Source organism: Drosophila obscura, unplaced genomic scaffold (genome assembly GCF_018151105.1).
Source record: "Drosophila obscura isolate BZ-5 IFL unplaced genomic scaffold, ASM1815110v1 contig_30, whole genome shotgun sequence".
Classification (NCBI taxonomy): domain Eukaryota; kingdom Metazoa; phylum Arthropoda; class Insecta; order Diptera; family Drosophilidae; genus Drosophila; species Drosophila obscura.
In genome coordinates, this window is record NW_024542818.1 from 1,989,591 (window position 1) to 2,012,304 (window position 22,714).

Sequence of the window (22,714 nt, forward strand, 5' to 3'; positions counted from 1 at the left end):
TGCACATGTTGAATGTGTTGCAAGCTTAAAGCGAAAGATGCTTGTGGGGGCAGGATGATGAAAACTTTAATGAAAAGCGGTGCTGATATGATATGGAGGAACTTTTTGTGACTGGCGGAGAGTTCTTTGAGACCTGCACGCTCATTAGGTGTAGTAGGAAATATGTAGTAGAGATTATATATGGGTAATCTACATGCAGGGAGGGTGCTCATATTTATTCTCATATTACAATCACTAAGGGGAGTTTTCTGTTATAATTAGCAGAGATATAAGACGACATCCTATCGATGCTTTATCTATGGGTTCTTTCTATTCATACCCTCTCCCTTTTTCACACCTACAAATTGGGAATTTCCTGATACCAAAACCCCATATTGCCTTTTCCTCCAACAATTTCCATAGCGTCCGTGGATTGGGAAATTCCACGGAGCAGCTAAAGCAATCCAAAAATTCATTGACCAAAAACTTTGACAAACAAAAAACGTAACAAAAACAAGAAAAATGTAGACAAAAAAAAAATACAAAAAAATAATGAAAAAATTATAACAAAAATGTCAATAATCACAATTCCAATAGGAGCCAGCAATTTGTCAGAGTGGGCCAATGATAAGTTATCAGAGTAGAGTAGAAGTGGCAGAGAATAGGAGTAGTAATAGTAGGTTGTGGAGGCGTCTCTACCCTGTGGCGTGGACACGGAACATGGAATCCGGCGGATGAATTTGACATTATCTGCCATAAAGATTACCAAAGTTGACTTTGCCTTCGAATCTGCCCCTGTCTCAATGAATGCACGTCATAAAAACGTTTTTATGGTGGTTCACTAAAAGGGGCAGTAGGGGGCCGAGGAGCTCCTTCTACTATATCTCACCCTCCACCAATTTGGGGTCTGCTTTTAGAGGGTCTGCGATTACATTATCTTGGTTTACGTTTACATTTTCATGGGTAGCTCTCTCTCTTTCTTTTCTTTTCCTTGCCACTTCCCCCCCCCCAAGAGAAAAGTGCAACGTCATATTGTGGGGCTGGTTGGAATGGGGGGCTAGGAGGCTTGGAGTTGAAAACTCAACAAGTTCAGGTCGTCCCTCCGCGGTTTATCTTTTATTTGCATTGAAAAATATTTACACAACAGAGCAGATGAACGACACACACAGACGACAAAAATCATCAGGAAGATGATGCGCAGATGGCAAAGATATGATATGATATGACCAACAAGAAGAGTCAACAAATCTCTGGTTTTCGGGTGATAAGACAAAAGATTTATTAGCTCAAGAGGCAGAGAAAAAGAGTCAATGAATGGCTGAGAGGGTGGCTGGATGGGGGAGATGGTTAAACAAACCAGCAACTTTTGAATGATGAAAATTTTGAAATGAAATGTTGAAATCCCCGGATGGAAAATAATGAAGAAATAGAGAGAAAATCAGAGATTTATGAGCGTTTTTGAAACGTGGAAAATCTTTCCTTGATCATCTGTACAATCTCTACAATTTTATGGCTAAATCTTCGTTCCTTTTAGAGCTTCCCGTTCCGATAAAACCCTTGAAAGATGGGCTCTCTTTATGCTATTCTGTATGTTTTAAGTTTTTAGTTGCGATTGAATTATTTGGAGCTTAGGCAATTCGTTTTCCGTGAATCTCTGGCGAACCTCAAAGCTGGAATATCTCTCAACATGCACCACCATTATCCATTATCTATCCATTAATGGACCTCATGGCCATTCTTGAAGGATTTGTATTTGTGCATTTCAATCAAAGTCCTCTCACACCTGAAGGACTCGTTTTTTTTTGTTCTCCCCACCATCAGGACAGCTAATTGAGAAACACTTTGAAACATTTACCACTGACACACCACATCCTGCATACAGCCACCCTCCCCCTCGCCATCCTTTCGTGTTTTCCCTGCAATCCATTTCTACAGTTTGTTGCCACAGTTTCAGAGCAATTAGTTTGAGTGCGATTGGACAAGGCGAATGATGGAAGGTTGTGGGGCATACAACACTCGTCGTACTCGTAAATGCGAAATGCGGAGAAACAGAGAGCGGGAGAGAGCGGGGATGGATGACCCCCTGGGAGTTGAGCAATCGAAGAGCAAGACAATGACAGGGGCACTTAAGACGACTGAGAAAAGGGGAAGAGCATAGCTCTCCTACTGCTTCTGCTTCTGCTTCTGCTCCACAAAGATTGACAGCCATTCCTCAAACTAAAATACAACCCCCCCCAACAAAAGCCACAGGATTCACTCTTCTTCCCTCTCTTTCTCCCTCTCTATCTCTGTCTCTTTCTCTATCTCTCGGTCTCTTTCTCTCTGTCTCTCTGAATGAATGAATGGTTATTCAATTGAATTTGGCTTTTTTCCTGCTGTGTGTTGTGTGTGTGTGGGGGGGGGGAGTGTTTAATATAAAGCAATTTTCCTCTTAAATTCACTTCAATAAACAATTACTTTTTTGTGAGCAGGAACCCCAAAATAGATTACATACATCGCCTATGCACATACATACATCATTCGTACATACATATGTACATCAGGTACATACATATGTGAAGCATCATTACTCCATGTACTCAGGGGACATTCATCATTCAAACTTAGCTAATGAAATTTAATGCGAATCAATGGAAATGCTGAAATATTCTTACATTTCTAAGGATATGTTTCCCCCAACTCGATGTACATTTAATGTAAAAGTGAAAACTGGGCAACTCGACACAGAAAGCATAGTTCTATGGTTCCAGCAACTGGACAATATGGAGGTTATTTCTTGAAAAAGTGGTCCATTCGATTGTTCACAGCATTGACTAAAGAAATGGCAAAATTCAGTGGTCTTCCATTTGGAAATGTCAACTGTAATAATAACGGAGAATTCACACAGATCCCATACAATAATGAGAAGCCCATAGAAGGCCGATGATGGGCAGAAAATGAGAAAAACGAGAAGATGAAAGTAAAGGGAAACAACTGGAAGAAAGAGAAGACTATAGAACAGGAAGAGCAAACGCATAAATAACAGACAACTGGCGTCAGTGGCATCACAAAAAGAGGGGCACAGAATAGGCCATAGAAGAGAAAGCAGGAGAGAGTACGAGAGTACGAGAGTATAGGAGACAGCAGGTTAGAAGATGAATAGAATATGAAATGGGGGCCAGGGAAATGAAGGTAGGGAAGTGAAGCATATTCCTACTGCCAAGGACCATGAAAAGGAAGGTAAGGTACAGCTAATGAAAGGTAGAGCAAGTGGAACTTATGGGACCCATTCAACACACAGAAAAAAAGCGGCAGATAGAGAGCGGCAGAGAGGCAAAGGGGTGCGAGGATAGGTACCCTGCCCCTGCCAGTCCCCAGTCTGCCCCTTACCTTCAATTCTCACATATCTGTTCTAGGCGGTCCCGGCGTCAAGGATAACAAGCGATGCTCGAGAGTCTCCTCCATTGCCTCATTTCCCTCTCGCATTGTGTGAGTGTTCGTGTGTGTGTGTGTGTGTGTGTGCCCGTGCGCCTTGTTGTCTGTGTCTCAAGTGGAAAACTGCGAAATCGTTTAACACGCACCACACACACATACACCCCCCTGCCCAACACTCTCCCACAAACTTGACCCAATTCCTGTGCGTGAATCATTTTTTCCCTCTGTCTGTGCATTTGTGTGTGTGTGTGTCTGTTTGCTTTTCATTCTGGTGAAAAATGTCGTTTATGAAGCGCTTATTGTGTTTGGCTTGTGGTAGCCACTCGCCCTGTCATCCCCCCCTGCCGTTCCTTGCTCTTCCTTCTTGGCCCACACTCCCTCCCTGTGCTTCCGTTTCCGCACTTGAATGGCGTGCGCCACAATGGCTGCTCCCTTGGCCTGTCCTCCATTCCCCACTCCCCACTCCTCTGCCAGTGCCACTCTGCCTCTTCCATGCCACACAGCAATCTCCCATCCAACTGTTGTTTGCGGCATGCGCCGATGCCTTTGTCCAGCTTTTGGTCACACGCATCTCTCTTGAGTTTTGCTCTCGCTTTTCGTATACCCTTCGAAGAGGGATAGATAGAGAGAGAGATGGATGGTGGATGATAGAAGATGGAATAATCTATGAACCCGTAGAATATGCGTCTAGATTCCTGATCTACATCTGGATATCTATAATTCCATTCGATTTAAAGCAAATTTGAAGCCATATCTAGCTGATACTGTAGAATGGATCTTACCTGCTTTTCGTCCATCTTTCTTAGCGATCGATAAGGGTATCTATTCACTTATCCACCCATCTTCGCTCTCCCAAATTCCGTCTTCTTTCTTGCTTTTATCATCATGTGCTTTCTTCTGTCGTTCTTTTCCATTCTTTGTGCCATTCTTCTACGGCTGACAGTTGGGTCCGAAACATTTTACGCATCTTTGGTGTGGATATGGGGATACGGGATGTGGAGGATACTGGCTGCATGGGATGGGGCAGCATGGTGTGTGTGTGTGTGTGTGTGTGTGTGTGTGTGTGTGTGTGTGTGTGTATGGTGGGGTGTACGTGTTTCTCCTCTGTCCACTTTGACAGCAACCGGGAAACGGAAACGGAAATTTTGTGCCCATGCGTTTTCATTCTCCGTGTTGACGACTGCCGGCGTTTTCCTCCAATGAAAAATGGTAGGAGAAAAGCAGAGTGAGCGTGTGGAGTAAGAGAAAAGCGAACACAAAACAGCAGAGTGAAAAGCGGACAGAACTGAAAGCAGAGTGGGGTGTGGCTGATGAGGAGGAGAAGGAGGAGGACAGGACATGTTGGCTTTTGTCCAACACACAAGGCCGGGTGACACACCACCCTGCTCATCCCCATCCCCTCACCCATCCCAAACCACACTCATCCCCCATTTTCAGCATTTTTCCTAGAGCAGGAGAACAAAACTGAAAACTTGCTTTGGTTTTTCCAAAAATTTTTTTTTAAATTTATAAACTTTTGTTTCGATCAAGTTTTGTTCCTTCCTTTTGTTGCGTGATTTGTCGACTGTCAGAGGTGTGGGAGGGGGAGTTTGAAGGAGGGGATATTGGTAGGTGGGGAGGGTGAGCAGCAAGAGGGTGGAGTTGACTGCCACACCGACAAAAAACCAAAGAGAGCTGGTGAGATCTACAAAAAGAATACAAAAACAAATTTTAAAATAAATTAAATTAAATCCGTGAAACGATTTCCAATAAATAGAAAACTTTTACTTTTTTTCTCCTCACATTTCACTTAAACTGTACTGTATTCCCCTTTTTTACACCATATTCCCCTCTATTCATGTTTTCAATCTTTAAAATCCTCCAGTATTTCCTTTATATTCCATCAAACCTCATGAGTTTTGCCGAGTCTGCCAAACCCATTGCAGATTATAGCCACTAATCTCCTTACGCTCCATTCTTATGCCTCTCTTTATCTCTATCCCTATCCCTATACCCCCTATCCCAATCCACTGCTCTATCCCTTGACCAATCTGTCGCCCCGTAAAAAAACACAAACTCCCATCGCATATCAGAAGTTTTTAATAAAATGTAAATTATTCTTCCCTCGTTTTTTTATTTTTATTTTTTTTTGATAAATGTCTATTGGAAAAAGTTTCCTTCTGTTTCTCTGCTTCGGTTTTTGTGTGTGTGTTTCCATGTGCTTTATTGGGGTTTTCTTTGCCTCCTGCCTGCTACTCGTCCTCCCCCTAATGCTCCCAGCTTTTCCTCCTTTTCAGTGTTCCATTTTTTGTCTTCGACTTCTGCTTCTGGTTATTCTTGTGGTTTTTGTGGTTTCGGCAATATTTTATTCATAGTTGACACGAAATGCGTAACAAATCGTTTTGGAGTGGTCTTTCGACTGCAGAGGAAGCGCCCTGGAAGTGGAAATGGAAGTCAAAGACGAAGTCAAATCCGGGGGGCCGCCCCTAACAAAATTTATAGTTTTGGCCTCTCGAACACGTCTCCCCTTTCAAATCAAAAATAAATAAATATTCTCCAGCGACACAGTTTGGTTGGGCTGTGATGGGAGCGACGAGGGGAGAAGATGGGAGGGTGGCAGATGGCTTATAAAAAGCCGAGTAAAAGTGAAATTTGCATAACAGTTTTTTGCTTTGGCGTTCTGGGGGATTCCCCCGTAACGCGTACAGCGTTGGAGGAGCTGCTTTGATGGGGCTCTAATTTCCAGCAATGATTGAGATGATTTATAATTGATTCTTGGGGCTAATCTGGGTAAAGAATTTCCTTTTTGTTTTACTTTACTTTTGCTGCTCTATATTTATGGAAACATCAGCTTTTTCCCCCAAAAATGTTTACTGAGAAAAATTAATAAAAAAAAGGTCAAAACGAGCGGAAAGAATAATTCAAACAAACAAACAAACAAACAAACAAAATAATCTCTTGTTGCAAATCCAATTCCACAAGCCACTCGCTGTCCACTGTGCAAAAAAGTTGCAGCCTTTGCATTTGTCTGCCGCCACAACTTTTTTGTTCGCGCCAAATGCATAAAAGGGGAGACGCAGGAGGGCAGAAGGGAGGCAGTCAAGAAGCGGGAGACTCGCTCCAGACTTTGGTTTCGGGTTTCAGCGCCACTTGCTGCTGTTGCATGCCCCCCCACACCACCCTACGGCTACCGCTGCCTTGCAGACACCCTTTTCGGCAGCGGAGCGGAGTGTTCTTCTCGTAACTTGACATCGAAGGAGCTGCAAATGTGGATACAGACAGGCAGACAGATACAGAGAGAGAGAGAGATAGAGAGAGGGAGAGAGAAAGAGAGAAAGGGGCCACACCGCACGTGCAACGGCAAAAGCAACGTTGCAAGTTTTGTTTTCACGTTGTTGTTGCTGTTGTTTTTTTTTTGGTCATTTTTTGGCGGGAACATTTTATAAACAGGCCTCGGGTCCCCACAGGGTCCAGGGTCCAGACATCGTTTCATATTTATTCACGCCAACGTTGGACAAATAGAGGCGACACCCAGTAGGTGCAGAGTGGAGCGCGCGGGGGGGCAGGCAATGGAGGGGCTAACCATGTCACCATTTTATGAAACCCAAACATTTGGTCGGCTCATGTGAACCCACGCTAATCCATTTTCGCAAAAGCATACAAAAGAAAGGGGTGGTACGGGAGGGAGGGAGCGGGAAGGGCAGAGTGAGAGAGAGATCGGGATAGAAGTAGGGGAGGCGGAGGAGGCTGCAAGGTGGTTGGGTGTGGTGGGGTGTGGTGTGGTGTGTGCTGTTGCAAGGTTAGATGAGTGGGCGGCGGTGGCAGGAGTGGGGCGACCACCAGTGGCAACGGTGGGCGGCGGCAGACATCGTTCGCAAAAGCAAACAGATCAGACGGCGACTGCGGCGTTATCTGACTGAATGACTCTCCTCCGGTGCGAAGCGACGGCGACGGCGACGGCGACAGTTATGTAACGTGAGCGCAATGCACTGAGAGAAATTTATCTAATGATCAAAAAATTAAACTATAGATTAAAGATCATAGCTATATATATCCGTGGGGAACCCAACTTTGGAGACAATATTCATCTAGAGTTTTGGGCTTTCTTTCGTATACTTTTCAATCATTTCCCTTGCTTTCGCTCTACTTGTTTTCGCTCTCCCATCTTTGTCTTTAAGTCTCTGCCCTTCCTGCGTTCCACCCACCATTCTCTCTCTTGCCTTCGTGCTTCTCTTTCTAGTCCCCTTTTTAGTTTCTCTCAGTGCACTGCATACCCCATTTGTCGTCTTAGTTTTCGCTTTGGCAAAATTAGTTTTATGCAAATGCTGAGCACATAAATTTTGCTCCATAAAATTTTGCTATGACGTGTCTGCAGCTGAGGCCTCCAGCGGGCCGGGGCAGCGGCAGGGGCAGGGGCAGGATAGCCAACACAGTACACCACAGAGAGTACGGGGGCAAAGGCAATTGGCCACAAAAACCACTTTCGCCTGTGGCAAAGACAAACGGTTCGATGTTCGATGTTCGATGTGTGTTCGAGTAGTGTGTCTTGAGAGATAAAATCCTTGGCCAGGTGGTCAACCAACAGACATCTGTCTGTGTGGACCGTGGCTGCATAGATGCAGCAGCATCCAGGTGGGCCCACCAGGCACAGGAAATGACTTTAAGAGTACCCACAAGAGGGCGGAAAAGTGTGGCTGCTGAAAAGCTTGGGAAATTCCAATATTTAAATGTGGGACACTTATTGAATTTCCATTTGCGCAAAAAAAAAAAACACTTGGGTTTTGGCCTGAGGCTTAGCTTGGTAGGGTTATTAATGTGTTTATCTCTGAGGATCTTACGTGCCTTTAGAGTTTATTTAGTGGCGTAGAAAGTTTAAAGCCCATGGAAACAATAGATCCTGGGCTAGCAGTCGTTATCATTTTGCCTCTTAATTATGGACCAAACAAGAAATTTACTTATTCCCATGGCAGGGTGTACGTGTACCCCCTGGAGAAGGCACCACCAAGTGAAGACATCAGCTAAAGCCGCCAGGTACATATAGTCCAATGGTTCATAAATCAGTCGAGTCCCATAATTCAATCATAACACCCATTCCCCCGCGTCCACCACACACCATTCCCATTCACAGGTTTTTGCCCCTGCTCCATGGACTAAACGATCGTTTAGCGGCTGTCGGGGAATGCCTGCAAGTGGAACCTGGAGCACGCACACACACGTCCGCAGATAATAACTCAAGAGAGAGAGAGAACTTAAGGGAGTGGGTCTGGACTATGGAATGGGCAGAATGGGAAGTCAATAAGTGGAGTTATGACTACGGACTCCAACTCGGCCTCGGCCTCGGACTTGAATCCGCTCCGCCTGGCCCGTCGACAGCTGAGTTATCGCTTTGTTTACACGCATCCAAAAAAGAAAAACCCCCCGATCCAAGCCGGGGGAATGCAACACCGAGCTGCCGCTGCCGCTGCCGCTGCCGCTGCTGTTGCCGCCACCTCCACCGCCGCGTGTGAATCCGAGGCAGAAACACACGCAACGCGCAACTCGCGCAATGAGCGTCGTCACGTACGCACTTGAGGCCAAAGACGAAGGCGATAGATAGTACCTTCCAAACTCTCCACCTCCTCCATTGCTGAATGGGGCCTCAGCTCCTCCTCCACCTCCCTCTGTTTCGAAACGGGGCATTTCTTTGAAGTTCGGAAGCATTTTCATTCGAACTCTTGTCGAACCGATCACGATTCTCTATCTATCATTTTGATTGAAGTCTTGACTTCCCCTTTTCGTCTACGAGTAATTCCTAATGGAGGGAACTTCCCACCTGCTGAGGAAGGGGATTAGAGTGCTACTAAAGCACAAACACCACACACACACACACACACACACACACACACACACACACCTGAGGGGGCATCCATCAAAGGGATTAAACCTGAAGATTTACCCGGAATTGAGGTCGCTTCCCTCTTTCTCTCTCTCTTCAAGAACTTCCGAATGGAGGAGTAGGTCTGGGAGATTTCTTTATCAGTTGTTGGCTTCTAATCGCGAGGAAACTCTCACTCTCACTCTCTCTTTCTCCCACTGCCGAGGCATGGGAGTGTGTTTCTATTTTTCCAAAATTTCTTTTGGTAATTTTCCATGCCCTTAGATTCTTTTTGGTTTGGTTTGATGTGTGGAAAATTCTATAGCCCAGCCGATAAGGTTGCGTGAAACGGATAAGAATTATGTTACTTTTGAATGGGGCTGCCAGAAATACATACATATGTATGGGTCTTCTACAAGACCCCTCAGACATTTGTTCATTCGGAAACTCAAAGATGAAATTACTTCATAATTCAGCATTACATTAGTTCAGTAGGGAGATTGGAAGATTATAGAATTCTCTGCCACTATTGTACCTTAAAAGAGGAGTCCTTTCTTAGTTCCTGAATTTTCCTGAACTATCAAAATCACATTGAAAACAAAAACTCCCCTTAAATCTCTATCTACTTCACTGGAAATTTAGCCCAATTTCCCATCTGATGACTTCTTATGATGTGGGCCTTAATGGCATTCTTTCGGTGGTACATTTATCACTTGAAGTGTGCCTGAACAAATAGTTCCCCCCAATTATAAAGATTTTGATCTCTAAAAATGTATTTCCCAACAAAACCGAAGCAGAGAGAGAGAGAGAGAGCAGATAACCATTCCAGAATGATCCCAGCGGACATGTGGCATGGCACGCACTATCTATCTGTTCCAAAAGGCAAAGACAGACCCGTGGTACACCCCTCCAGACACGTACTCCCCACCACCAATACATATGCATCGAAAATCAATCTGCAACAATAGCAGCCACAGACGGAGTCAGCGGCAGGGCCACAAACTTTGACCGTAGGAAAGGTATATCAGTTGGAGAGGTAAGGCATACAGTGTCGACTCCAGTGTACCTTTCTCTGCAGCAGCATCCATGCGCCTGCATTTCCATTCCCATCGCAGGAGTCTGAAATGCAGAGGCAAGAAGGCATCCCCACCCCCCTCGAGTCATACACCTTGGTCCAAAGGCAGCGAGCGGCGCGTCATCAAATGTTTCTTCTTTTTCTTCTTCTTGCCATCGGTTTTTGTTTTTATTTCGCCTTTCGTTACGAGACCTTTTACACGCGCGCACACACACATTTTCTTGTCCGCCTCCCCTCCTCCTCGACCACTCCTACTCCACCGCCGCCCCTTGCAACACCCACCCTCACTCATGTGGCACGTTGTAAATTTACAAGAGAAAGACGCAGGGTGGGACGAGACACAGGAAAGGGACACGAGTGAGAGAGAGAGGGAAACATTTCGCTGCAAGTGAAATTGGCACGAGGCAGCGACGCGACGCAAGCGCTACGCTACGCTCCCACTGTTGCAGTCGACGTTGGCTTCAGCGTCGGCGTCTACGCTGCGTTGTTGTGAAATTCCCATTCCTCACAGACAGACAAAGAGAGAGGGAGACAGAGGTAATGGGCAGAGGAAGGCTTCACTCACACGCTCACAAATTATAATTGTTTGTTATTCTTTTGTCTCGCTCGCACACTGGTTATCGGATTTCAGAGAGCGCGCCAGAAGAGGGGAGGAAGTCAGATAGAGAGAGATAGAAGACTGAAAAAATACTCAAAATACTACTACTACTACGGCAACAACACCACACGAAGAGCGCGCTCTCTTTTCCAGCCCACACACAAGAGAGGGAGAGCGAGCGACGACGACTGTGTTGGACCTCAAACCATTCCATTCATGCGAATGACACCAACAGCAACAACAAGAGAGCGTAGTAGAAAGAGACAAAGGGAAAACACAGCGAGTGATAGAGATAGAGCGAACGTAGTAGAAGGAGACAAAATACCAACAGCACTTGGATAGAGCGCGTAGTAGAAAGAGCGAAAGCCAGAGAGATAGATAGAGAGCGGTAGTGGTCCCAAGAGCAATAGAAAGAGACAAAAGAACCACAACAACAAGGCACAACAGAAACAGAGCAACAGAGAGCCAGCGAAACAGAGAGGACAAAAAAATTATTTACGATTTATTTTGATTTTTACACACTCGTACGTCGGTCGAAGGGGGTTTTTATGTCAGCGGCGGGTCGGGGTTGCGGCTGCGACCCGAAATGGAATGAAATGAGAAACGGACAGGGGTACAGTTTGGCATTGGCACGGCGCGCGCGCAAAGAGAGAGACGAGCACAACCAAAGAGGCCGAGTGTCATCGAATGAATTGTGGAACGCAACTGTGTTCATTTTGTTGCTTGCAGAGGAGCAAACTCTTGCGTTTCATTGTCATTCCGTAGCGCTCTCTTGCAGAGCTCTTGCTCTCGTTTCGTTTCAGTCGTTTCTCTCTCTTGGTTTTTCGCGTTTGTTTTTATGCATTCACTTTCGTAATATTGCTCTCTTGTTCTCTCTTGCGCTCTCTCTCTGTTTTTGCTGGCAGTACGTCTCTCCCCACACTAGTTCGTAACAAACTGCTTCTTCTTGTTGTAACTGTACGTCGTCGTCGTCGTCGCTCTGCTTTTGGGCCTCTGCGTCTGCCACTGCGTTTTGGGCCACTACCTTGCTTTTCGGGCCTCTGCTTGTAAATTGATCACACAACTGTCTACATATTTTCCCGCTCTGCTCTGTGTTTTGCTATACTATACTATTCCATTACATGCTGCCTTCTCCTTTGTGGTGCTCTACTCTCGGAGCACTTCCTCCTTCCTTGCTTGCTCCATTTGTACTGTGCCAACTGTACTTACCAAACATAAGGGCCGTCCTACAGTTCTGTGGAGGTTACACGATTACACATAGCGTTCGAACAGAGACAGACCTCCATTAGAATCGAAAAATCAAAAATCCACAATTACACATTTGTTCTTGTTCTTTCTGCCCACCTTTTCTGCCTGTTCATCGTTCCTCATTTCAGCCCTAGGGAAAAGTTGAATGAACCATTGGCTGCTCCCTGTCTCTGTTCGTCTCTCTCTCTCCCACTCACCGTGTCTGTCACAACCCCCACTCCCACTATTCTCTATCTATAGGGCAAGAGATCCCGGAATTGGTGTTGGAATCTCTTGTTCTTGTATTGTTTTTGCGTTTTTTTCACGTGGGTGAATTGGTTTTTTATTTACGTATTTCTGTTTTTATTCCCATTTTTATTTTGCTCGTTATTTACGCTCTGTTCTCTTCGGTTCTGTTCTCTTCTCTTCTCCCTTTCGTTTCAGTGTTACCATTGTAATTGCCGTCACAAAACAACGCAATAAAGACAATGGGATATGGGAAATGGTGGGTGGGTGGTATACCGAATAGAGCCCCAGTCTTATCTGCAAATTTGAATGCCAACCAAAAATATGATATAACCATGGAAATCCGGAATCAAAAGTAAGTCATAATGATGGTAAAACAGGCTATAATGGTGGTTTTAGGGGTGGTAGAAGGTACAGGCAAAAAGGGGGTTTCAGGGCGGTATGCAAGATAGTGGATTGCAGATGGGTTTCATAGGTTAAAGTTCAGGCTAAGTTTTACTTTATTATAAACAAAATCGTTTGAATATTTATCGTGGACAACCCCATAAACATAAACCCCGCCATCAAACCAATCAATCAACCCTTGCTGCAGAAGAAAAGCTCGTAAAGAACCCAACAGAACAGAACAGAACAGGCAGGCAGGAATATGCGTGTCTGGTGCGTGTGGGAGCCGCCCAAAGGAATGGAGTGAGCGAACGGAACCCCTGGAATGGAGCAAATGTGATGGAGAGGGCACTCTGTCTGGTGCCTCTGATGTCTCTTCTATGGTTTCACCTGCCTCGAAAAACGGGGTCAAATATTCACTGGGGCTCTGACGCTATTGCCAATTGGCAGTACATATTATTTCTCTGACTGTTTCTCGCTGCTTGTAGATCATCCTCTTTCTCTTCCTACTTCCTGCTCTCACGCTCTACTCTCTCTCTCTCTCTCTGTCATCTCTACCCCGTCAACACAAAAACAACTTTCCAGAGAGATCTCCTCCGCTCTGGCCATATCCGCATCCACATCCGCACTTCACAGCGCGATAGACAGAGAGAGAGAGAGAGAGAAACGGAGACAGAGACACAGACCATGGCAGGTTTGCGTGTGCTCTGTCGACTCCCGGGGTCCAAAGTCCATGTTTTGGCTCAAAGCATTCGCTTGTAACGGCTCTAGAGAGACTCCAGTTGTTTCTTTTCCAATACCCTATCCCACCACAGAGAGTATTACGAGTATGGAAAGATGTTTGGAGAGGTGAAAGGGAAGCTTCTGCGAAACTATACAGGAATAAAAGATCAAAGATCCGATCACTACATTACTGAAGATCTTTAGCTTGGTGGGAAAATTTGAAAATAAAAGAATCAATCCAGATTAGATTACTACATATATAATATTGGAAATATAGCCTTCCTATAATTCTTTTCGATAATCACTCGATAAACAACACCTTTGTGAGTTGCTCCACTTCAAAACCAAACCTCATCCAAATCGCATAAGAACAAACGATCTTTAAGGGTGTCCATAGCTTCGTTCTCGCATTCATAGTCTTCCTTTCTTCTTTTAGTTGTTGTTTTAGTTGTTTTTTTCTGTTGTTGCTTATCTTTCAGCTTCAGTTTCAGAAAAGTTGGCTTGCAGTTCGTTTCCCTTCCTTCTCCTTCTCATTTCCCCTCTAGTGCTGTTGCTGCTGCTGCTGCTGTTGCTCCGCTTTGGCGGCGCTCTGTATCTGTATCGTTGTGTCTGTTTTTCTTCGTCTGTTTTATTTTTTGCACATTGCATAACTGTTCATTAGCGAAGGCCGTTAACAACAATAGCTACAGAGAGAGAGAGAGAGAGAGAGAGATACAAAAAGCAACAAAATGTTGCCAAAGCACGTCTCTCGTTCGACAACAACAACAAAAATAAACAACAAATCTTCCAATGCCAAATCTTTTTACGACTTTAATATATATTTTATTTAGTTGTATTTGTCGTTCTTTTGTTTGTCATTTCTCAAACAAAAAACCAATCAAAATAATTAGCTTAAACCTATAATAAATCATTCAACAAGTTTTGGGGGTCTACACAGTTGGGTTTAGAAATCTATAGAGGGCATCTATTGATCTATAAGGGTTCTTTATTCCCTCTAAGTGTTGTCATATGCGCACACATAAAGGTTGTAAATTACATCTCCTATTGTTCGCCTTTGTTTCTATTGTAAAAAAGAGCATCATAAAATTTACATATTTCTCGGTAAATTTCTCAAGTGCTAAGAAATGTGTTAGCTTAGCGCAAAATTCAATTCGCAGAATTCTATAGAAAAACTGCACACAAAACGAACTCGAACTTTGGATGGGATGCATAACTGGAATTTCCAGAGGGGCTGCTGGCTGGCTGCTCTCAACAGCTGGCGCTTAAATTGCATTCGGCATTCGTCCGGTGACTTGTGGAAGTGGCAGCGATTAAAATAAATCATTTAATTATACAATATTTACTTTGAATTGCTTTTCAAATCTCGCACTGTCGATCTGTTGATCTGTCGAACGAGTGGAATGCTCGGAGAGATCCGATCCAGCAATTTGTGATTCTATTTTCAATCTGAAACAGGTGTACAGGGAGGGACTATGCTATAAATTAGACATGGAAATTTATGTCAGAGAACTACTGGAGATACCAAAGAGATGTTGATTGACTTCACAACTTTCGAGGGATGATCAGAAATGAGCACAAATAATGAATAAAATATATTGCTGTGATCCATATGACCCTTTAATCGTTGAAGTTTAATTCTCTCATTATTGAGCTGCTGAAACTACTCTGTAATCTATATTACATTTTCTAGGTATTTATTGGTTTTCAGGAAACATATTTCCGCATTCCTCTTGGCCGATTTTCAGATAAACAAGGCCCCTTATGTTGGTGTCAAAATGCATTTTCCTAAGAATGATCTACAAAAGATCTCCTAGCCACATTCTCCCAATCCCCTTCTCGCCACCCATAGCTCCTCATTTGCACTACATTCCGTTTCGAGTGATTGTCGGCTTTGGTTTTTGTCATCTATTGAGACTTCCGGGTATCTAAATTTGTTGTCCCCCAAAACACACAAATATGATATAGCTTTTGACATGGGGAATGTCTAAAGAAGTGGATGTAGGGAAATGCCAGATGTAGCAGCGGCAGGAAGAGGCTATAGGGAAGGAGAAATTCTAAATAAATACAATACGAAAATTACCAGAAAATATGATGTTTTTTGTTGAGAATATTGCAAGATTTCTGGGGGTACCATCCATCCATCCTTTCTTTCTTCCCTCTTCCTACCATTTCGTTCACCCCCTCCCACCTCTCTTGGCACTCTTGTCACTTCTGTCATTTGGTTGCAACGAAGCGAAAACGATGACAAATTACTTAGAAAATGCAACAAAGTTGCAAAAGTTTCCCCCTCTACGACCCGTGCAAGGGGTATGACAATTGCACATAACAGGGGGGGGGGGGGGTCTGTCAAAAGACCATGGAGGGGGGGACTTAAGGGCGGGGTAAAGATTGTCCGCAAATTGAATTTCCGCAAAAATCCCGGACTGTGTATCTGTCTCCCTCTCTGGTACAAAAATTTGCAGCAACTGTTGCATGGAAGCCACAAGTAAGTGATGTCCTCCTCGTTGCACCCCCCTCCCGCACCAAAATTCAGCAGACATCCCCATTCATTCATTCTCTACTTCGTTGTCCTGCAATCTTCCACTCCATCTTCTTCCTCTGCCCATTCTTCTGCCATTTGCCCCTTTTTTTTGGGAAGCCTGCGCTTCTTCGTGTTAATTGCTGTCACATGACAAGTGTGGGGCGACAGGCGAAAGGATGTGAATGTGCGCGCCACAAGTGCAAAGTGGATCAGCCAGAGGAGCTGCCTATGGGCTTGGGGTTGGGGCTGTCGGGGGTAGTTCATGGCAGATGCGTTGCAGATGATGCTGCTGCTGCTGCATCCCCTACCCTTCAACCACCCCTTTCAGTCACTCGTTGGTTTCTTTTCGGGAGCCCATTCCCGTTGATGATTCAATTTCGGGCAAGTGCAATCTGTCAAGGGGGTTTCGGGTGCACAGCCACCACTACCCTGCCACTGTCATAAGTGATTTGTACAAAGTGTGTGATTTTCCTGGCGCGCTTTTCGTTTTACTTGTGTTTTTCTTTCGCTCTCTTATTTTTCGTCTGACATTTTGTTTGACACTTAACGGACATTCGTCAAAGCGGACAGAGGGGCAGGGGCCAGAGGTCCGTCCATTTCTCTAAGCAAATGATAGATAACAGAACAGATCCCCACCGAAAAATGTACCGTTACATTGTTGTATTTACAGTTAGACACGAGGCAGCAGTAACGACGTCATCGAAAACACTTTGTAAAGGCAAACAAAAAAAAACAAAAAAAACTAAAGAAAATCGAAATGAAACTCAGAAATGCAATCGTGTGCCGAAGCTCCGTTTGAGATTAAAGCAGTAGCTCCCCTCCCTCTCTTTCTATCATTCTATAGCTCGCTCTCCCTCCCACTCACACACTATATAATGCTCTCCCTCTTTCACTCATGCTGTGGATACGAAAATAACGAGCAACCGCAAAATGTTTACGAGCCTCAAATAAAACATGCACAAAAATGTCATAAAAAGAAAAGAAAGAGAATGTGTAAGAAGCGTGGAGCTACAAGAAGAAGGAGAAGAAAAGGGTGGGTTAGAAGCAAGAACCGTTAGAAGTGCAGTGCAACGTGGGATTAATGATCATGGGCATGCCCTCCTATTGCTGCATTGGCATACATATCTACATGTAAATCATTTTGCTTCAAATATACATACATATATGGAACATATTTTAGTCTTAATTAATCTTTAACTCCCTCATGGACATATTCTGAAAGTCAATCGTATGCAGATGTACATACATACATACATACATATCTCCAAGCATGACCCCTTCAGTCGAATGCAATTGGAACTTATTCTAAAAACCCCCAAAAATACCCTTAATTTTCAAAAGATCATTAAGGCACTCATCCCATTCTTCTGATCGTCAGAGTATTTAGTAGTCGTGGGGTTATGGTCTGTCTCATTATGACTTTTCTATGAGGTGACGTTCCAAGCGGAATAGATTGCAAATAAAGTATGAAAAGACATTTGTTGTTGTTGTTGTTGTTGGTGTTGGTGTTTGTGTTTGGTGGCATGTGCAATGTCGTAACTAGCTCCATCTTCCCTTACTCCGCCATTATCTCTCTCTCTCTCCCTCTCTCGCACTTTCTGTCTCTTTGATTATCACTCCATCTCTTTCTGCTGTTAGTGGATTTTATGCACTTGAGACGCCGCCATTTGGGTACTTGAAAAGTCTACACGCGCCGACATTTGGCCTAGACCCCGACTACCAGAAGCTACCTTCCCCGCACCATCCATCACCCCACCCTATTGATGGCTACCACGTTTTTTAAACACCTTTTTGCGCATTTTCCCCCCCACACACTCTCACCTACACCACCAACACACTGCACCATTCACCTTCGTAGACACGCGCCTCTTTTTTTTTTTTTTTTTTCTATTTACCAGCAAAAACAAAAAACTTACAATAAAAAACCAAAAGAAAAAAAAAAGAAGCAAAAACAAAAAATTACGATAATAGCAAATAGAACGAGTGGAAAAGAGATAGAACTGAGTGAATAGAAGGGAGTAAGTGGACGCTTGGGGGTGCTAAAAGATAGAGGCAGAATTGAGACTCATTTGTATACTCTTCTGTGAGGGCGGGGTATTGTGATTTTTAGGGTTTTGGAAAGACAAAAAACGATGGTTTTTCGATGCATATTGCATATATGCATATTCTTGATCAGAATTTATATTAGAAGAAACCATGTAAAACGCAAATATCGCTACGGCTAAAACTGCCAAAAAAAACACTGGATAGTAGGGCTAAATCTTTCATGAAGAGATCAATTTTGTTTTCAAAGATAAATTCAATAAAATGTTGGAATCGTTCTATTTACAATGTTTCCATAGAAAATACCCTTTGAAATTCCCATATATATCAAAACTAAAACTTAACTTTCATTAGTTTATGTTTCAAAATCAAAAGGCCTGTAGCCCATATCTACCATCGAAAACAACCCTCTTGCAGGGTATTTAAAGCTTCGGTTACTCCCCCCAAAAGCCTCGCTTTCCTTCTTGTTTTGTTTTTTTTTGTAGTTGTAGTTTACGTTTACTACAAAGTAAATGTCAAGTGCGAATCAACATACGAGTAGTGCTCTGTGAGTGTTTTTCGAATGTGTGTGAGTGAATGTTGTGAGTGTATGTGTGACTGGGTGAATGTAATGCCGAGTGGGGGTATTGCTCGTCTCTCTCTCTCTCTCCCCCCCCCTCTAGTAAAATGGCCTTGGGAACGTTTGTTAACCTCATTTTGATAAAGTAACAACAAGAAAAACACCAGCCAGCACCAGCACCAGCACCCGGAAAAATATAAATAAAAATCGTTGCCTGGCACGTCAGCAGGTCCATAAAGGGGGGGTACCAGGGGGCACCGATGGGTGTGTGTGGGTTTAACTTAGGGGCTGAGGCTGGGGCAGGGGTATATGTAAATCAGGAAAAACATGAAAAATTCTCAAGCTGTTCGCACCACACACTTGTGCGAATGCGAGTGCGAGTGCCAGTGCGAGTGCCAGAGTGGCTGCTGTCTGGGGCACAGTGTCAGTTAATATTTAATAAAGAAAATAGCAACAAAAACAAAACAAGAAAAAGTCATAGAAGGCGAGCAAGAGGAGGGCAACAACTAGAGCAGGAACTCAGGGATATTGAAAGCAAAGAAAAACTAATGGAAACAATTTGAATGCTCTAAAAGAGATAGAAATTTAACAGGTTGGGCAGCTTACAGATCTTTAGAGATCGATAAGCTGTTGCTCGATGGATAATCGATCAATTCAACAGTAAATCGATAAGCAGGAACCCATAAATATCGAGTTCGATGAGTTCTAACTTATATTTGAAGAAGAACAAAACTAAAAAGTATCATAAGTCCGATAAATTAATGATAAATTGTACTGATAATATATAAATAGAAACAAAAACCAACTCTCAATTAATGGAGCTACAGAAGAAATAGTAAATATTTTTCCGTTTGTATGGAAAATAAGTGTGAGCCCAATTTCAAGAAGTGTAATCGACATTCAGCAGCTTGGCTCCTGAGTGTAGACTCCACCAGGAACCCAATCGCATTGCAATCGAAATGAAAAGCAAATATGGATTACAAAAAGCGGATTCTATTTATAAAGGTGTGTCCCCCACCCGTCGTACGTAATAAACTCTGGGCAAATACATATGTATGTACATATGTATGTCCCATGATCAATAGAAAGCGAATCATGCAATTAGCGAAACTTGTGACTCTCCACGTTTTGGGGTCTTGTGATTCTATGACTTTTGTTTGCCCTGTTCTGAGAACGTACCCTCCTCCCCCTCCCACGCCGGGCACATCATTATGCAATGCCACAAACAAAAGTCCACAGCCCAACAAAAAAAAACAGCATAAGTAAATTACGTATACGCCATGATAACCGTCAAAGTGCCTTGGAAGTGAGGGATGTATTTTTTCTTTTAATGCAAATGCAATGTCAAAATAAATCAAATCAAATCGAATCGAATCGCATAATATCCACCAATAACAAATCTTGTTAATGCATTATTTTTTTATACACTCTTTTTTTATATGGCAGGAATGCCATTCCCCTTCGATATTTCGCGACTTATGGCGTCGTAATTTTGTTGGCCATTTGTTTTGGCCAAGTTTAATGACTTGACTGGATGAAAGAAAGAGGAAGAGAGAAGTAAGTGTGTGGTTGAGTAAACCCAAGCGCTGCCCTGAAACGGTGCCGGGCCCCCCCACCATTGTGGGAAGTGGATTTTGGGCACACGCCTTCGAGTTCTTCCAGGGTATATTCACTGTTCAGGTGAGGCAGTGCGGGATTAGGCTCCCCCAGTGTAGCGGTACTACCTTACCCTTGCTCAAATCTAGCTTCGCCTTCGCCTTCCCATTCTCATTCTCGTCTTTGCTTTGATTTCCTTCATTCGATCGTTTTGATTTTTGACCGCACTTGAACCTAGTCTTTCGCCCCTCCAGCAGCACAACCCTCCCCCTCCCTTGGAGGTTATCCCCATCACACTGCCAAAGTGCGTGGCGAATGCCAAAGTCAAAACAGAAATCACGAAATACTGAAGGAAAAAAAAACGTGCGAAAAAAAGCGAAAATTTCTAGAACATTCGACGGCAACAAAAACCACAACAAATTATGGGTAAGGTTCCCAGCGCCATGTGTAGGGTTAATGACATCTACAGTACAAACAACAACATCCAAAACAATAGCCTCCCCCCGCCTCCTTCTCACACACTCTGTCTCTATCTCGCTCTCACTCGTTGTAAGCCAAGAAAAAAAAATCAACAAAAACAATCTTTGAGTGGGGAGTCGCGCGAATGAAACAAAAAGTGTCTTTGCTTACAAGGCCTCTCTTTTTATTTTCTTGCTTTTACTCCCTCTATTCTATACACCTTATACCTTCTCTCTGTCTCTTCTACACTATCTCTCTTCTGCTGCCCTGCCTTTCCCTCTTCTTTATTTTTCAACCAATGTCATTAACATTTCAAGCACCAACAAAAGCTCTAAGCGTTTTGCTATCTCTTTTGCACTTGAAAGAACCAATTCTACAGACCCTCCTCCTCTACCCACCCAACCCTTGTTCTACCCACCCAACCCCTACTCAAGAACAGGTTCGCTCGCACAAGAACAACAACCTCTGTTGCCTCGAGTCGATGGCTTCCCACCAGCCAACCAACCCCCTGAAGAACGTCCCTGACACATCGTTCATATGCAGGGAGAGTTGGAAGATCATCGTTTTGGGCGCAATAGACGATCTTTTGATACTCTTTTGGAGGGGGGTAGTGGAAGTGGAAGGGAGCTCCGTTTACTCTCCGGGTAGAATAATGAGTATATTTTGAAATGCTTTTGAGGTGATCGACTCAATCAATAATGAACACTAACCTATCGAATCAAAGAGATAATATATCTGGCTCAATCAATAATAATAAATTATGTGACATTTTATTGCTTTTAAATAATTTTTGTGGTATAGCTAAAAACTCACCTGTAATGTCAGGGTATTCCCATTACAGACTTGTGGTTTGGGGGTCGGTCTTCGGTTTGCTTTTTTCGCTATTATCTATTTTGGCAATGCTTCTCCACTATTCACTCCTCCCTCCCCCTTCATCCACTCTCTCTCTCTCGCTCTCTTTTTCTAGCTGTCTGGTTATGTTCCACTTTTTAACGGGGGTATTGCGACTTAATCTGAAAAACTAGGAAGAAGAATGTTGAATGTTGAAATGCGGTTCGGAATCGCTGTTTAGGAGAAGACATTGGGGAGAGGGCGGCGGCAATGGCAACAACAGCGGAAAACTTTTTCAAGTTTTATTGAACTTTGGCGCAGGTTCTTTCTTTTCTTCTCTTCTGCCTCCCCATCCCCATTTCGTTTAGTACTTACCCCTCCATCTACGTACTCTTTGTTTCAGTGTTCCCCCCGTACCTCTAGCCACTCATTCTTTCAGTGTTTTTTGTTTTTTTTTTTTTTTTGCACAAATTGCGAAATTTATTTAAATTCTGTTTTGGCTGCTTCTTCTGTCTCTGTTGTGTCTGTTGCTCTTTTTCCATCCTTTTTGTTGTTTTTTTCTGGGGTTTCTTCTGTAATGAAAAGCGCCAACAAGCTAATGATGAAATATCTGCCAGACTTTGCACTGCGCAGTTTTTACAGATATGTATATGTATAAATGTTTTGGTATTGCTTTTGGGGCCAATACTCTGCCCGTGACTCTCCAGATTGAGAGCTGGAGACCTGAAGTGCTGCCGCATTCTTTTGAGGGGGCGGGCGGAGTAGAGCTTGGGTTGGCGACTGGGGAACGTGCCAGAAATCAGAAATCGCTGTGGCAATGGAATGCGGCAACGAGAACTAAAGCGGATCGATCGACAGATCGGACGACTCTGCGACTCTGAGAAGGTGTCACATGTGTCGCTGTAGTACTCGTGTCGCGTATTGTAGCTGTTTCTCTGGCAAACAGGTCGTATGCGTAATATTCAATGTTTTTTTTCTTGCTTACTGGGGTTTATAGACGGGCCATTGACTTTGGTCGGGGGACTGCGGCTTTTGGGCCATAAACAGAAATGCCGTCAACGATCGTGGCCCATGGTATTGGGGGCCACAAATGCGAAGCAAAAACAAATGGTTTTATCTGTGAGTCACACATTTTAGGAGGAATTTTCATGAGATCACAGTTCAAGATTGACGGGGTGGGGTTAGGTGGGGGTAAAAGAGGTAAATTGTGTCATGATTTTAGTTTT

At 43.8% G+C, this 22,714-nt stretch overlaps 1 long non-coding RNA gene across 2 annotated transcripts; it reads right to left on the reverse strand.

The window, feature by feature from the left end:
* Positions 1-4,832: 4,832 nt before the first annotated feature.
* On the reverse strand, positions 4,833-22,085 carry LOC121404660. 2 transcript variants are annotated; one of them, XR_005968129.1, is made up of 3 exons: positions 21,864-22,085; positions 21,471-21,678; positions 4,833-5,077 (listed from the first exon to the last, which is right to left on the reverse strand). It is a non-coding gene; the product is annotated as an uncharacterized LOC121404660 (long non-coding RNA). The 2 variants fall into 2 exon arrangements; XR_005968130.1 differs by lacking the exon at positions 4,833-5,077 and adding an exon at positions 5,789-5,807.
* Positions 22,086-22,714: the final 629 nt, after the last annotated feature.